A 14,559-nucleotide genomic window follows, 5' to 3' on the forward strand; every position below is an offset into this window, starting at 1 on the left:
CTCTAGTGTAGTAGTTAGTGTTTTAAGGCTTTAACCATCATTGGTGTGAGTTGGTCGCATGTTTTTAGTGTTTTTATCCCTCATTTTCAGCACTTGCAATCTCTGCAATCTCTCTCATTTCTTTACTTTTTCATTTGCTTTGAGGGTTGTTTCAACCTTAGGGTTGTTTAAGCTTGAGGTTGAGGCTCATGCTTAATGGTTTAATCCTCCTTTAAGGGTTCATTACCAACAGCATAAAGCTTCTCCCATGCCTTAAACTACCTATTGGTTGACACTTCTTTCACTTTAGAAGACACTCACCAATAGACAAATGGATTAATGAATGGTTTGGTAATTAAAATGAGTAAACAAAATTGGCAAGTAAAAGTGTGCAAGATAAGCATTCTTTGTATTGCATTGCATGTGTTCAAATCAGACGTTAATTTGAACACAAGGAAAATGGAACATTTCATACTCAAAGTGATGAAATGTGTCATTTTCTTTGGTCACCATTGCCCTTGATCATGCATGATAGGGTGGTGGTCATTTTGGTCATGTTTGTGCATTCATTGAACTTGTACAAACTTGGTCCCTTAGCCATCATGCATGGAAATTGCTTGATTGATGGTTAGAGGGCCAAGAGTTTTCCTCCTTTGAGCTTGTGTGATGATAAGGAGGATAAACAGTACAAACAACCTGTGAGAATACACTGTTTTGCTATGTTTTGCTCTCTGTTACAGCATGGAAGTATAAAATAGCAGTGGCCGACGGCCACTAATGGTGGCCGACCGACCACCATTGGTAGCCGACTGGCCCCTTGTCCCTCTTGTCGGCCATGAGTGATTTTTGCATAATGTGTTGGTAAGATGAAGCAGAGGTGTTCTAGAAGTTGACAGAATTTTCAGAGATCAAATGTGAAAATAGAGGCTTACAGCAGCAAGGCAATGTCTTTTCGGGTGTAGAATCGAGCATGCGCATGCATATCCATCACTTCCCAGGGCTAAGTAGTTGATTACTTAGTTTACTTGCAATTGATTTGTAATCCATTAATTAGCTAAGTAGTTAATTACATGTAATGTAATTATTTAATTAATTAGTTAGAATAGTTAATTAATTTGGTTTGTAATAGTTAGCTTAATTAGCTTAGTTTAACTAGTTAGTTAGCTTTTATTCATTCGGACCCTCCTTCGCGAGGGCGTAATATTGTAATAAGTGTGCGTGTGTGTATGCCTTCCAACCCCACGTCTTTCTCCCGTTTATTTAATCGCTTTCAATGGTTAGATTAGGGACATGTTTTAATTAGCATATCGCATGCTTGCATCCATTCATCTTGTCTTGCATGCACCAAGGCTCGGTGCATCATTCAAACTGCATTGTTATTTCAATATCTTGTTTGAATACGTGTTTAATCGCATGTTATCAAATTGATTCATATGCCATATTAGTAACCAAGCCTATTAATTGCATTCTTTGCATGCGTTGCATTAGACACCTTGTGTAGTTAGGATCATGCATCTTTCTAACTAGTTTCTATTTTGGCTTGGAGTACTTGGTGAGTTTTTACGCTTTAGCATACTCGCATGAGTGTGATTGCCATATTGCCATGTTTCGCATGCTTGCCATAAGGCTATGTGCTTAAATGCTAAAATGTTTGAATGCCTGTGGATGAAGGCCTGTTGTTTGAATTGGAATGATTCAACAAATGTGAGTTTTAAGCCCACTTTGTTAAGTGGCAAATCATATTTTAAGCCCACTATGTTTGGTGGCAAATCCGCAGTTTTAAGCCCACTTGAGGTGGCAAATTCAAGCCATTGTTCCAAATTGAGCAAGCTAGTCTATACTTGCTTGTGCGCATCACATAGTAAAGCTAGTTTAATAACCAGGATAAAAATGCATAATGTTTATAAAAATTCATATCATGACTAGTAGAGGTCGAGGCAACTTTGGTGATGACGGACACGTGGCCTTTGGCACAAGTCAGGGTTTCTTAAATTTTTCCAAAATAAAAATATTTAGGTGGCGACTCTATATCTGGCAAAACAGTCCAATTTTGGCATTATTTGATTTAAAATCGATTTTCTAAAAAAGATTTGTCGGATTTGAACTCTTTGGTGATTATCAGTTTCACTTTGCACTTGTGAGATTAGATTCAGAACCGCAGGAGTCCAAACTATGAGGCCCTTTCTTTCAAACCTTTCTGAAAGGGGACACGAAAAAGGCGAGCCACAGTTTGATGACCTTTTTGTGTGTAACTGAGCTTAAGTCTTGGAAGTTGTAGCCTTTGGCCATACATTTTGTTGTTATTTTCTCTACTTGTAATTGTTGCACGTGCCATAGATTCACCCTTTTAGGAGATTGAATATATATTGCATGTGAACATTTTTGTATACCTCTCATACGGAATGAAATGCTATTTAAGGGAAATTGATTTATCAAGGTAGAATAGTGTAATGGATGGAAATCATCATGCCTAGATTATATTTATTTTTTTATTATTTTTTTTAGGGGGGGTTACAACTTAGTATCAGAGCTACTGGGTTTGAATACTTAGGGCTCGCGGGAAGTGGGTTTTCCACAATCGGTTTATTTCGCTAGATTAAGAGATGTTCCATGTTTTAATTGTTATGTGATAGCATGCTTACTTGACTATATGGGTATGTGATTGAACTTTTAAGATGTCATTTGCGTCTATTAAATTCCTTGAAGTCTCATTAGAAAGGCACTTGATCAATGTTCATTCTAATGGGAACTCTCAGCATTTCGTGGATAAGCATTATCTTGAATGAGTAATCAATATGTGTTTATGTGACAAGTGCTTACGTGGAGTGAAACTAAGTGTTTGTGTGAATTAAAAATTTATTGATTATCGTGAGGTGACAAGCAAGTTTCGGTTGCAAGCATATATGACTGGGTGCTAAATTGTTTGTTTTTGTCCTTGAATTAGGATGTCAGGATGAGGTCTAGTATGTGGTGGTAAAGGCGAGAGGCGGGGTAGGCCTCACCAATGTGTTCATGAGGTGCCGGTTTATTAGGTCCTAGTGCAAGAGGAGGGGTTCAGCCAAGCTAATGTGGATGAGCAAGCGGTCCAAGCTAACGTCACCGGGCAAGTAGGGAAAGCGGGAGTTTCAGAGCAAGCGGGAGTTTCGGAGCAAGCGGGTCAAGCTGTTATAGGTGCATTAGCTAGAGACATAGCGGAGGCTTTGAGATAGTCAATGAACATGTTGAGGGCAGAGAGTCAAGCCCGAGAAAATGCTGTAGAGACTAGGGTGGCTTTTCTTACTCAAGAATTTTTACGAGCTATGCCAAACGAGTTTCATGGTGGTCTAGAGCCAAAAAAGGCAGATGAATGGTTAGAACAAACAGTGAAGACATTTGAAATGCTTCACACTGAGGATGGTGAGCTTAGGGTGACTCTAGTGAGTTACTATTTGAAGGGAGATGCGGGCCAATGGTGGAAATACGCCAAAGGTGGAGTTGAGCCAACATGGAAAGGCTTCGTTATTGCTTTCCAAGACAAGTACCTGCCTCCCACTGCTAGGAAGAGACTGAGGTAGGAGTTTTTAAACCTTAAGTAGTTGAACACATCAGTGGCTGAATTCGAAGCAACCTTTACTAGCTTGTCCCGATTTGCACCGGAATTGGTAGCAATGGAGGAATGTTAGTGAATTGAATTCAAAAAGAGACTCAGGACCAAAATTTTGTACAAGGTGGCCGGGAATATGATCCAAAATTATAATTGCTTAGTGGAGATGGCGGCACATATGGAAATCACCATGCAGGCCAAGGAGGAGAGGATTCGAGGCACAAGATCTAGAGGGCAAGAGTCACAGGGGGACTTTATGCCCAGTAAGAAACACAGGGGGCTTCACTCTATCATAGTCCCATCTATAATCGATTAGGTCTACTTTTTCATTGCCTAGTACTGGCAAGGGGAAGAATGCTCAGGGAAGGTTCACCTATTTGAAATGTGGCCAGTTAGGTCACAAAGCCAATGCTTGTCCATAGAAGAGAGAAGGACAGCAGATGCTACCACTGCCGCCGCCTAATCAATCCTAGAGTCAGTCCTAAAGTAGGGGCAAGGACCTACTTGCTTTCAGTGCGATTAGTCAAGGCAAATGAAGAGAACATGGCCGTAGTTGGGAGGCGTATCTAGCGCATCTGGGTCAAGGAAGACTCAAAGCCACCAATAGGCTCATTCAGTTTATGCCTCATGAGCTATCCAGGGAGCCACCTCGGCTCAATCAGTATAGCATACCTATGCTCTGAAAGATGAGCAGGTTGATCAAAGGCCAAAGAGGTGCATGTATGTTGTTACAGCCAGGAACCTCTATTGTGAGAGGTAATTTTGTTGTGTTAATTGATATAGGTGTGTCACATTCATTTAGATCTACTTCTTTTGCTTCTGCTTTGGGGTTGGAGATTGATCAACTAGAATCTCCATTGTGGGTCAAGTCACTAGTTGGAGGTAGAGTGACATTAGGACGAGTGTGCCACTCTTGCAAGATTGAGGTCACAGATCACCAACTCTCTTTTGATTTCATTGTTCTAGACATGCACACTTTTGATGTTATATTGGGTATAGATTGCTTGTCACATTTCTAGGCTAGGATAGATTGTCAGCGACACCGAGTGTTTGTGTGCACACCTATCAGGGATTGTTTTTATTTCCTTTGTGGTTGCGGTGATAGTTCCATTTCGCCATTGCTTGACCTTAAGGGTTGGGGAGAGCTTAGTTTTCTTTTTGCCCTTTTTTTGGCCATTGAGGGTAGTGGGATCCGTGATGATTTGCCGAGAGTAGTTTGTGAATTTTCGAATGTTTTCCCTAAAGATTTCACCAGTTTTCCACCCACTGAAAGATTGAATTCTCCATTGACTTAGTGCCTAGCACGACACCAATTTCCATGGTGCCATATAGATTTGCACCTGCAGAGTTACATGAATTGAAGATCCAACTCCAAGAATTTTTAGACAAGACCTTTATTCGCCCTAGTGCTTCGCCTTGGGGAGCGCTGTCTATCTTTGCCAAGAACAATGATAGGTCATTGTAGTTGTGCTTAGATTATCGCAAGTTGAATTGAGTTACCATTAAGAACAAGTATCCTCTACCCAGAATAGATGACTTATTCGACCAACTTAAGGGGTCCCGTTACTTTTCTAATATAGACTTGAAATCGGGGTACCATCAGTCGAGAGTTAAGGAGAAGGATCTCTAGAAAATGACCTTTCGTACGCATTATGGCCATTATGAGTTTCTAGTTATGCCATTCGAGGTTAACCAATGCACCGGTTTCATTCGTGGACTTAACGAATTAAGTCTTCCAGGAGTTCTTGGATCGGATCGGTTCGTAGTTGACTTTGTGGACGACATTTTGATTTATTCACCCTTCGAGGGGCAACATGAGGAACACTTGCGAATAGTGCTCGACTTGCTTAGGGTGTACAAATTCTTTGCTAAACTTAAGAAATCCGAGTTTTGGTTAACATGGGTGAAATTCTTGGGGCATATGGTGTCAGGAGAAGAGGTAACCATTGATTCCTCCAAGATAGATGCTATGTAAGATTAGGAATGGCCTAAAAATGATTTTGAAATTCGAAGTTTCTTAGGGTTAGTTAGGTATTACCGCCGTTTTGTGAGGGACTTATCTTAGGGTTAGTTAGGTATTGTGACGCGTCCCAGGATGGGCTTGAGTGTGTGTTGATGCAAGAAGGGAAGTTGTAGCTTATGGGTCATGACAATTAAAAACCCACGAGAAGAATTACCCTACTCATGATTTAGAGCTAGCGGCAGTAATTTTTGCCTTGAAGATATGGAGGCATTATTTATATGGTGAGAAAGTTGATGTCTACTATGACCACAAAAGCTTAAAATACTTGTTCTCTCAAAAAGATCTGAATCTGTGTCAACATAGGTGGATGGAGTTTATGGAAGACTATGATTTTTAATTGTACTATCATCTGGGGAAGGCCAATGTTATGGCCGATACCTTTAGTCGTAAATCCATGAGTACCGTTACGAGTGTAGCCATTCGAGAATGGTTGGCAAGTCTAGTAAGGATGCTACCATGTTCACTTCGATTGCACAACCCACCTTGATTAGCAGAGTCATAAAAGCACAACAGGGTGATCTTGAGGTGGAGACAATCTGTGAGAGAATCTCCAACGAGAAGGAAGAGGGGGTTTGAATATCCACTCGGATTTGAGTGTGAGATATTTAGACCATTTGTTTGTGCCAGAATCGTGTAGAGATGAGGTACTTTGGGAGTTTCAACATTCACATTTTGCGGTACATCCGGGAGGCACAAAAATGTACCTAGATCTTAGTCGTTAGTTTTAGTGGAGGGGTATGAAACGGGATGTTGCTTCATTTGTACCAAGATGCCTTACTTGTCAACAAGTGAAGGCTGAACACTAAAAACCAGCGGGTTTGTTGCAACCCCTACCTATAGTAAAGTGAAAGTGAGAACATGTCACCACGGATTTTGTGTTTGGACTTCTGAGAACAAAACAGGGTAACGGTGTCGTTCAAGTGTGTTAGCCCCAAGGTTATTCACATTTCAATTTTATTGATTTTGATTATTAACAAATATCTTGAGCTTATTTAATTATTCAAAGTTTTCAAAATATACCCATGTCTTTGCTCTTTAATGATTTTAAAAAATGTATGCTTCTAAATTATTATATTCTCATAAATAATGGCATCTCAAAATAATAGAATTAGTACAAGTGTGCACAATGTTATTCCTGCTTAAAACATGTCAAAGGGTCGACACCAAAAAATAGTGAACAAAGCTTAGGTTGTTCTGCAGCAAATGGTCGACAACAAAACATGACAGGATTGACACCGAAAGACAGTGAGCAAAGCTTAAGCCTTCTAACAACAAAGGGTTGACACAAAGACATGACAAGGTCGACACCAAAAGACAATGAGCAAAGTTTAAGCCTTCCAACAGCAAAAGGTCAACACCAAGACATGACAAGGTCGACACCAAAAGACAGAGAACAAAGTTTAAGTCTTCTAGCAGCAGAGGGTCGACACCCATTTAAGTGAGGGTCAACACGAAAGAAAAGAAAGAAATAGGTTGACACCAAAACTGCAAGGGTCGACACCCTTAAGTCTAGGTTTCAAAACCTAGCCACCATTTCTGACCTTGAGCAAACTTTTTCTGACACAACTGAGGGGACAAGTCTTATTCTATTTCAAAAGAGTTATGGGCAACCACTTTTGACTTAGTGAAGGAAGAATATCTTATCCACACCATTTCCAAATCTGAAAAAGTGAAAAGCATGGAGACATATCTTATCTCCACCTATAAAGATTTGAATTATAAGTATGGGCATCACATCTTTTGAGGAGGCTCCACTTCCCAAGGCTTGATGACGGCCTGTACACACCTATACTTTGCTCCAACAGCTAGAAGACATCACCCATACTCTGCTCCAATGGTTAGAAAACACACTTATGTTTCTCTCCAACGGTTAGAAGACATTGAAGTCTATAAATGTTGTACTTCTCCAGATTTGAGCAGCACATCATCTCGAGCATTCACGTATTATTCCTAATCAATCTCTACTACACATTACACTTGTACTTTCACTTTCACATCTAAGGTAATTTAGAGTGTATCTCAAAATGCCCTATGCTCTTGCACTTTCATATACATCTTTTGAGAGAGAAATCTTGTAAAAGATGACTATTGTACCTCTTGCTCTTATTCTAAGTGAAAACTTGTAAAGTGAGCCATTTAGTTGAGAGGTCCTCAATAGATAAAGTAAGTCCCGTAGGCATTTAGTTGAGAGATACTCAACGGATAAAGTAGGTCTTGTGTAAAATCCACAAGCTTGGTGAAGCTTTGGTGGTGTACTAATTTGATTCATAGTGAAGAAATTCTCGAGGAGAAACCTTGAGGAGTGGACATAGGCCCGGTATGCCGAAACACTATCAATCCTTGTGTTTGAGCTCTTCTTCATTTCTCTTTATTTTTAGTAATATTGATTGTTTGCTGAAATTTATTTACTTGATTATTACATTTAAATTTCTGCATTTATTTTTTATTAACCCAATTTACCCTCTCTTGGGTTGCCTACCTAGGTAACAATTGGTATCAGAGCATAGACTCTAGTTTATTGACTTAACCGTCTTAGAGTGATTTATGGCAACTCATATATTCTCTCTTGCTGAAGGTCAAGCCTCAAATAGACCACCTTTTTTCAGTGTCACAAATTTTAACTATTGGAAAAATCATATGATTATGCATATACAATCTACTAACTATGAGGTTGGAAAATCATTTGTGATGGTCTCAAAATTTCCACCAAAACCATAGATGACCAAAAGGTTACCAAACTTGAGAGTGAATAGACCAGTGCTAACTATAAAGATATTCAAGTAAATGCCAAAACTGTTAATATGTTATATTGTGCACTTGATGCTACCGAGTTCAATAGGATTTGTACATGTGAAACAGCAAAAGAAATTTGGGATAAACTTGTAGTAACTCATGACGGAACAACTCAAGTTAAGGAGTCTAGAGTGAGTTTGCATGTTCATAGCTATGAGCTCTTCAAAATGAAACCAGATGAAACTATCTCCCAAATGTTTACTCATTTTACTGACATTATAAATAGTTTGAAGTCTCTTGGTAAAACTTATACTAATGTTGATGTTGTCAGAAAAGTCCTCCAGTCATTATCGAAAAGCTGGGAAAACAAAGGTAGCATTTGGTTTAATTTTCAAAACTCAATTCTGTTTTCAAATCATGATTTGAATCAAAATTTATAACCAAACAAATTTTTAAAATACAATTTAAAATTACTTTCAAAACTCCTTTCTTCTCTTTTATTATTATTATTATTATTAATCAATCAATCAATCACTTTTTCTCTCTCATCTCTCGTCTCATATTTCTCACATTCTATAAATCAATCAATCAAAAAAAAGAAGTACAAATCATCCCAAAACTATGTTCAAAACTCATAATCAAACAAATTTTCTCTTTTCAAATCATAATTCAAAAACTCAAAACTCAAAACACAACTCCACACTCAAATCATAATTCTAAAGCTAAACCAAACAGACCCAAAGTTATCACTGTCATAGAAGATAGGGATTTATCAACACTAAATCTTGACGAGTTGGTGGGATCTCTTTTAACTCATGAGATCATAATGCAAGAAGGAAAAAAAGAAGAAGACAACAACAACAAGAAATGAATAGCCTTCAAATCCACCTTTAAATATCAAGAGGGTGAGGAAGATAATTCTGATGATGATGATGATGATGAAGAAATGGCATTCATCACTGAGAAATTCAAAAGGTTTGTGAAAAAGAAATAAGGTGTGTGAAAGTTTTTCAGAAAAGATTTCAACAACAGAGATTTTCCAAGAGGAGAAAATCACAAAAATCTAAAGTCACCTGCTACGAATGCAACAAACCTGGACATTACAAATCAGAATGCCCAGAAACAATTCAAGAAGGACAAGAAAAAAGACATGATTGCAGCATGGGGAGAAGATAGCAATAAAAGTGACTCAGAAACTAAAGTTTGCAAAAATGAGGTTGCTAACCTATGCTTAATAGCACTTGGAGACGAAGATGAGGTAAATGGCGAATCTTTTACGTTTGATTAATTACAATATGCTTTTGATGAATTACATGATGAATTTAAAAAATTCAGTTTGAAAAGTAGTTGTCCAAAGAAAGTGATTTCAAGTTTATCAAAAGAAAATGAATCCTTGACATCCAAGATCAATGTTTTAGAAAATGAAGCCTCGAAAATGAAAAAGGAAAATGAGATTTTAACTCTAAATGAGTCTTCAATTTCTGAAAAAAGATTAGATGATTTACAAGATGAAAATTAGTTTTTAAAAAAGAGAAAATTGTTTTAAGAGAAACCGTAGAAAACTTGAAAAACACCCTTTCAATTTACTCAAGGTAGAGATACATTAGACAAAATTCTTAAAAGCAAAAATAAAACTTTTAGAAAATCTGGGATTGGATACAAACCATTTTCAAAAGTGAAAAATGTCACGCCCCAATTTTTAATTACTCGGAAACATTACCAAAAGCCTTTAATTGAGGTCCATTTTTTTTTATACAAATAACTATTACTCTTGAGTAATAGAAACATAATAATGCATGTACTCCCTCATAATGAATACAACAATAATAATAATACATGCCAACTTCCACTGCAGAGCTACAGATAAATAATTACAAATGTCAATGTGCAAAATTCACTTCTTTCACATCTACGATGAAATTACACATAAAAGGCACATGAACTTCTTAACTCCCTAACTAATAAATTCAAATTCTTTTCCTGTAAAAAAAATAAAAAAAAAAATTTAAACAAAAAGGGAAGAGCACAATTGCTCAGTGAGAATCTCATAGTTCTACAACAATAACTAACACACAGATAGAAATGATTATGCATGCAGGGTGATACCATATAGTAGGTGACATTTTGTAATTTCAAAATATTATATATAGAGTACCTTTATCTCAAAATGTATTTGAACATTTAAAGAAAACTTTTAGTCATAAAAATTATCCCTCAACATCAAAAAAAACCGCAAATCCTCTTTGAAAACAAATATGCTTCAAGAACAACAACATTTTAAATTTATTAACCCAATTCCAAAGTATTCCTCATTTCATTTCCATTTTCGTTTTTATTATTCACAATTATTATAACCCCATAACCTCAAAGTTAAGTTCCCTTAATACTCCAAAAATAACATTCATACACTCCATTCCCACTTGGCTATCCATTATTGCTATAACTCCATAACGTAAAAATCCAAATCTCCTTTATATTCAAAACAATTCTCCAAAAATAACATCAACTTTTGCACTTTCAAATTATAATTCAACGCAACACGGGATTAATAAATCCCTTTCAATTCAATTTCTCAATTATTTACAAACAAAACTCATAATCTTCCCTTATAGTTATAGACAACCCGGTGAGTTCATTATCACTAATCCCTTATCTAGTTACTATTTCATTATCCATTCTTTTCAAATAATTTCTATATGCATTCACTTTCCATACCAAAGTACACATCAAATTGTAATTTCATAAGTTCATCACAAGTCACACGTATTATCCCCAACTCAACACATTTCTTAACACATTCCACCTTTTGCAGACTTGATACGGCAGGAAGCCAATTTGATACGGTGGGATAGTGGGCACCCAACTCATAACACCTTCCACCTTTTGCCGACTTGATACGGTAGAATAGCGGGCACCCAATTCATAACACTTTGCACCTTTTGCCAACTATTATACGGTGGGAAGTGAACTCCCAAAAACCATTTTCTCAAAAATCATATTTTTTCAAAACCATGTTCTTCCTCATTTACCCTCTATCATACGGTAGGACATGGACCCCAAAAACATTTCCAACTTTAAAACCATCCCCACATTTGCTGACTATTATACGCCAAAGAGTGGGCACCCAAAAACATTTTCAAAACCATCTGTTTTTCACTTTTTCCAGCTTCAATACGGCAGGACTTTGTGGACACCCAAAAATCATTTTTTCACTTTTGCCGTTGCTGACTACAATATGGCAGGACTTTGTGAACACCTAAAAATATTTTCCCACATTCGTCCAGCGATAAGCCTAGACAGGGCAAATGGGCACCTTGAATTTAAAACCACCACCACATTTACCGACCGTTTTACGACAGGACGTGGGCACCCAAAAAAATTTTCGACTCCCCATGCGGGTAGCAACTACAACACAACCCAACACAACTCAACCCAACTCAACACATCTCAACATAACTCAATGCAATTCAATATAACACAACAAAATTCAACACAACTCAATTCAACACCATTCAATATAAATTGACGTAATTCAATACAAACTCTTAAACCTCCACATCATCATTTCATCACAAAGCTCATATGATCCATACCATTAGTAATTCCTCCCTTCAAGTTTGGTTTCGTATTATAACATAATTTAAAATATTAACATTAAGAGTTCAATCGCAACTTTTACATAAATTTTCGAACTCCTTAAAATTTCAATTAAACTTGTATATGTATAATTTAACACCTCAACTTCATGATACTACTTTCAATTTAAGCAAAACCATCATCTATCTTCATGAACCAAACTAGGGTTTTTAAGAAAAATTAAAGTTTTTCACAAAACACATTTTATTCCAACTCTTCTATTGCTTATACACCCAAATTCATAACACAACCAAATGGGGAACTCAACTGGAGAGCACCGGCAGAATAGATTAAGCCCGAACAATCTGTCACAGAAAGATAAGAATCCGGCGGTGGTTTGTCCAGCTGGGGGCATTCCGACGATCAAGTCAGTAATCAGATATCTCTCAAAGATAGCAAATTGTGCTTAACTCACAAGAAAGAACTTACTGCTCATAGTATTTCCCACATACCTAAGACCCACGAGGGTGCCTTGCTTTTATAGCCAACACTGACATGATCCCTGTAGAAGCCACACTTTAGTGGACTTAGGCTCAATGCTCATCCTGGACTCTCAGCTAGATAGGGATAAACTCCCAAAGAGCTTTATCTTTATCCAGATTGAGATCCTCCCCTGTTCTAGGACTCTTGTCCCTTATCTGTTCATCTCAAATTCTGGCATCTCCGCAGATAACCTTGGCCTAACCGAGATCACCTCGGCATCAGGACCAGGCCACATGGCACCTCGGCTAACTCTTCGGCATCACCTTGGCCACATGCTGTCATTCACAAAATATGTCTCCACAACTGCCCCCTAGGTTCTATTACCTCAGCAATCTAAGGTGATGGAATCTACATCACTTGTTCATATACTATGTCGGCTAAAATTTGTTCCTTCTCCACGACCAAGATCATTACTCGTCGGCCTCAAGTACCCAGCACTCAATTGTCCATTTTTATCAGGGATCAAGAACCAAGAACCAAGTTCTTTGAGTATCTTAACCGAGATCGTTCCTTTAGCCGAGGTTTTTGCTTCATTAATCAAGAATTCTAAGAGTTTTGTCTGTGCATGAGCTGTCACGCACAGTCTTCCCAACCGTTTCCTCCACACATCGCTTCCTCACTAGATCGTAGCTGACACCCGCTATCAGGTCGCATCGCCTCTGCGCACGCTGCCTAACAAGCATATCGTCCAGGGCTACTTCATTATGGTTTGTCGCCTTTTCAAATTTTTGACAAAACTCTTGCTCTCTCTCTTAGCCTTTTCACTTTTGCAAAATCGATTTCTCTCTGCGCTCCATTTTTCTCTCTCTAGATTTTCTTTTCTGAACCACCATTTTTTAAGCTCTCAAGCTTTGCAACTACCTTTTCCGTTACTGTCAGCGCACCTTTCATTATTCAACTCTGATCGTTCAAGTTGTCTGATTCCAACGTATGCCACTCCGGCTTCAATCGGTAAGTCCTCTAATTTCTTTATTTTTTCTGTTAGTTTTTTACTGTTCATGAACTTATTTTGTGTCTCCATTCGTCATACTTGGACATTGCAAATTAGTTCTTGCTCTTTTGAATCTGTCTATATGTATTGGTCGCTTGTATTGTTTTCTTAATGTGTCGATTCTTTGAGTTCACCACTTTGCACACACTCACTCAATGTTTGTGATTTTCCGTGTTCTTGAATCATTTATGTTTTACCACTATGCCTGCCACATCATTACTTTAATAATTATGCTTCCTTTCTATTTTGTGTTTCGAATTTCATCATTGTACTTCATTTTACTATTCATATTTGTGTCCTTGAATGTCTGGCACTATTCTTGCCATATATGTGTTTCTCTCTATATTTCTACTCTGTTTTGATTCTAAATCATATTTCTTTTCTGGTCTTCTTGCTTGGTTTCCGGATTCTTGTCCTTGACTCTTGTTTCTGTAAACCTAGGTTTGGGATTTGCTTTAGAACACTCATACTTAGGAAAAACTAAAACAATTTCCCTTTAGGTCTTTGAAATCCATGTCTTAGTGCCTATTTAGGGTTTAGCCGAGGTTTTTAGACCCATACTAGTCACTTGTTCCCCAAATTTTGCTCCAAACTTTACTAAGCCGATATCATGGGTATGTTTAGGTACAGGGTAGACACCTAAGAAAAACTTGAGCACTTCAGGCGGGAGTTCTCTATCCCAGCTGACATCCACTTGAGGTTAGCTGGGGAGGAAGACTCTATCATGCTTGATGGAGACTCCATGCCCTTCCCCGTTGTCTCATTCATTGAGTGTGGAATTTGGTTTCCTTTAGACATTCTCTTTAGGGAAGTCCTAAACTATTACAAACTCAACCCTATGCAGCTAGCCATCAATTCCTATAGGGTTATCAATGGTATAATCGCCCTAGCCTGCCAAGAAAAGTTAGGATAACATTAGCTGACATCCAATTTTGTTATACCATGTGTGGCCTAAAGTCTGAGAAAGGCTACATTTATTACCTCAAGCCCAGATCCACTGCCTACAAAATCATAGCCGACCTCCTAGACTCCAACAAGGGTGTTGGAGATGATTACCTGATCATCTCAGGCAATTGGGAGTTTGCTCCTGATGATGATCTTCATCTCTTCCCTATGCACCGATCAGTGTTT

The sequence above is a fragment of the Camellia sinensis genome, chromosome 6, assembly GCF_055761805.1.
Source record: "Camellia sinensis isolate YWXY chromosome 6, ASM5576180v1, whole genome shotgun sequence".
Lineage (NCBI taxonomy): Eukaryota > Viridiplantae > Streptophyta > Magnoliopsida > Ericales > Theaceae > Camellia > Camellia sinensis.